Raw genomic sequence first — 3,379 nt, 5'->3', positions numbered from 1 at the left:
AAAAATTTAGAAAACCGGGTTGCTTCCCGGGTAGCGCTTGTTTAACGTCATAGCTCGACGTCCTCCACCAATTAAGGTGGTTGTCGAAGAAGCAATGAGTGAACAAGGCCAACAAAAGCACCGTCGAAATACTTCGTGAGACGATGGCCATTGACCTTAAACGGAGAAGAAGAATCCATCATTGAGACCTCTACAACACTACTTGGAAAAGCATTCTTGACCAAATAGGGACCGCTCCATCTTGCACTAGTACAAAAACATTCATTTGCGTCACTCATTTAAGTGTATTTGCGTCGCGTCTACGAGCGACGCAACTGCTCGCGACGCAAATGACCAAAGTCATTTGTGTCGCTTCTATGAGCGACGCAAATAAGAATTATTTGCGTCACTCGTTTGTTAAAGGAGTGACGCAAATGACTCACAAATGTAATAAAATAAAGTTATTTGCGTTACTCGTTTGCTAAAGGAGTGACGCAAATGACTCAAAAAATGTTATAAACTTGAGTTATTTGTGTCACTTGTATTATAAATGAGTGATGCAAATGACTGGGTTGAGGGAGAGAAAATGAGTTATTTGTGTCGCCTTTTTATTCAATGAGTGATGCAAATGTGTTTTTTTTTTTTCAAATCTATACATTAAAAAACATTATTTTGTTTTTCCATCAATATACTGTTATGTTATAATGTAAGACAAAATTAAATAATAATGAAGTCATTAAATCAAGTATATATTTCGACAAAATTTCCTTTGGAGTTTGGCCTACCCATAAATTTGGGAATGACGGCAATGTAATAATAAACAACCTTTCAAAAAGTTTACAACTCAAAATTATTGGTATCATCAACCAACACAAGAACAAAGACCAACCCAAAATGTTGGTACCCCAAATACATTCATTTCAAGCCTAAGAACTAAAACAAAAAAAAGTCTAACAAATAAATGGATTTAGCTGAGTTTAAATCTAAATTTCAACGTTGATCATGAAATAGTATGACTAAATATCTCGAACCTCATTTATCTCCTCCCCATTATAAGGTACTGTTCTTGAAAAATCCTGTTAACACAACACAAAAACAAAAACTAATCAATTCAAGAGTAGCCAATTTAAAATAAATTGATGAATTAGTAGTGAAAAATCTGACAACACATACTAATAAGATCCTCATTACTACGATGATGTTGAACTGTTTCAAACATAAAGTACACGACATAGTAGCCACATCTCACTTCCTCCCAATTTTTGATGACACTACACGCTCGCATCATAGCCACAAAGTCAGTAGACTCATTCAACTTATTTCAAACAAGATAAAAACTAAGCATGAAAAATAAGAATACTAATCATATCATTCTCACCACATTTTAAAGAGAAAAACATCTCGGATTAGAACTTAATTCACAATCTCCATCGTTTTTATTAATCAATATACATGCAATAAAATACTCAGTGTACCTTATTCTTCAAGAATTTCATGTCATACACTTTCATAACCCAATACATGTATGTATTGAAAAAATATAGCTAATTACAATATATCTTTAACTCTTAAGCTAGTGAAATCATAACTGTAGTTCAAAATCCACCTTAGAAATGCCACAAGTTGAGTATACTGAAATTTAGATTAGCAAGAGTGTATAATGAAACTTTAGACAGTTAAACCGATATTCGGTAATGAAGAACTAGATTATGTCACTTCAATTGTAATTTTTTTTTTTAAAAACCTTCAATTGTAATGTTAAATTACCTTTAATATGAGAGAAATCAAGTAAGAAATTAATTAATACCTCAAATTATAGAACAACTAAACCAGAAAATTCACTGAATAACAATAAGATTAGAGTTAATCTAAATATAAGAGAGAGAAACCTTGACATTATCCCCTGCAATTCACAAACTCAACAACAAAATAGCTATTCGCAACAAATTGCCCACTACACTAGGCCACACCACTGCACTCACCATCAACCACAAGCCACCTGCTGCACACCTGCACCAAGTAATTCACTAATCTAACTTTATATCTAGATACAAACACTCAATCAAACAAGAAAAGCTCAATATAATTAAGCAATACTCTAGAAGTAATCTGATACAGAAACAAATACTTTATTTTTATAATGGAAAATCTACTAATTTTGTAACAAGAATCTATTATTACACTAAATCAATAATCAGACAAAATTCCAATCAACAGATATCAAACTAAACAGAAATTCAACTATGACACCAAATTAATTTTTTAATTTCACGCCAAAATCAATACACTCATGAAATTAAATTTTGACCCTACATCATCTACTAAGTTAAATTCCTTATAAAATTAAAACCATTTCGCACCTCTAATTACAATAAAATTAAATCATTTCGCACCTCTTATTACCTAAAAAGATCATATAAATCAATAGAATAAAACGATAATTTAATAAAATAGTTTAAATCAATCGAAATTAAATCATTTCGCACTTCTTATTACCTAAAACGATAATTTCGCACCTCTTATTACCGTCAAACATCTCCACTGCTGCCCCTGCTAACCATAAACAGCAACACCAACAAGCAGCAATCCCTTGCTAGCCTTGATGTAGGGTATTTCATCTCGACTATCAGCGGTTTTAATAGTTCGAATTTCGTGGGGGTTTTGGTCGATTTTTGCTCAAAAATGGGGTGTTTTGCCTCGGATTTGCTTGAAAATGGGGGGTTTTGGCTTGGATATTATGGGGTTTTCAATTACTGGTAGAATTTATAGATTTTGGGGTAAAATTTGTTTGTTTGGGGTCGAATTTATCAGGGTTTTGCTGTTGAATTCGCTAGGGTTTTGCAGTACGAACGACAACAAGGCAGCGCTGGAGATTCGGCTAGTTAGACGAATTTCTTGAGGTTTTGATGTTGAATTTTTGGGGATTTTTCAGTTGAAGTTGTTAGGGTTTTGAAGTTCTAACGGCGACATGGCAGCGAGAGTGTTTTATATTGGATGTGAGGAAGCGTTGAGTGGATCGTAATTGTAATAGTCATTTGCGTCACTCAATAAAGAAAGAAGTGACGCAATTTACTCACAAAGCTATTTGCGTCACTTGTCAATTAATGAGTGACGCAAATAACATTATCTTTTGCGTCGTTTTTATTTATGAAAGCGACGCAAATATAAGTAAGCTGAAATATATCAGACTTTTGCTTCGCTTTGTAGTTAATGTGCGACGCAAATTACTTATAGTGAAGCTAAAATATATCATTTGCGTCATTTGTTTCTACGAGTGACACAAATAAGGTTACGCAAATGAGCATTTTTCTACTAGTGTTGACATGAGCTTTCCGGGAAACAACTTCATTTTTGAATTGTAGAGAAGAACCTTATCGCCAACACAAAAATCTTTCTTCTC

General features: G+C 33.4%; 1 long non-coding RNA gene across 3 annotated transcripts; it reads right to left on the bottom strand.

Moving 5' to 3' along the window:
* Window positions 1-707: 707 nt before the first annotated feature.
* LOC145585016 (uncharacterized) lies at window positions 708-3,002 on the bottom strand. 3 transcript variants are annotated; one of them, XR_014100508.1, is made up of 3 exons: window positions 2,476-3,002; window positions 1,153-1,989; window positions 708-1,055 (listed from the first exon to the last, which is right to left on the bottom strand). It is a non-coding gene; the product is annotated as an uncharacterized LOC145585016 (long non-coding RNA). The 3 variants fall into 3 exon arrangements; XR_014100506.1 differs by having other exon boundaries at window positions 708-1,989; XR_014100507.1 differs by having other exon boundaries at window positions 708-1,989; window positions 2,496-3,002.
* Window positions 3,003-3,379: the final 377 nt, after the last annotated feature.

This window comes from Chenopodium album, chromosome 16 (assembly GCF_948465745.1).
Source record: "Chenopodium album chromosome 16, dcCheAlbu1.1, whole genome shotgun sequence".
NCBI lineage: Eukaryota > Viridiplantae > Streptophyta > Magnoliopsida > Caryophyllales > Amaranthaceae > Chenopodium > Chenopodium album.
Note: the sequence above shows the minus strand (reverse complement) of the source record. Positions and strands in the feature narration are given on the sequence as shown.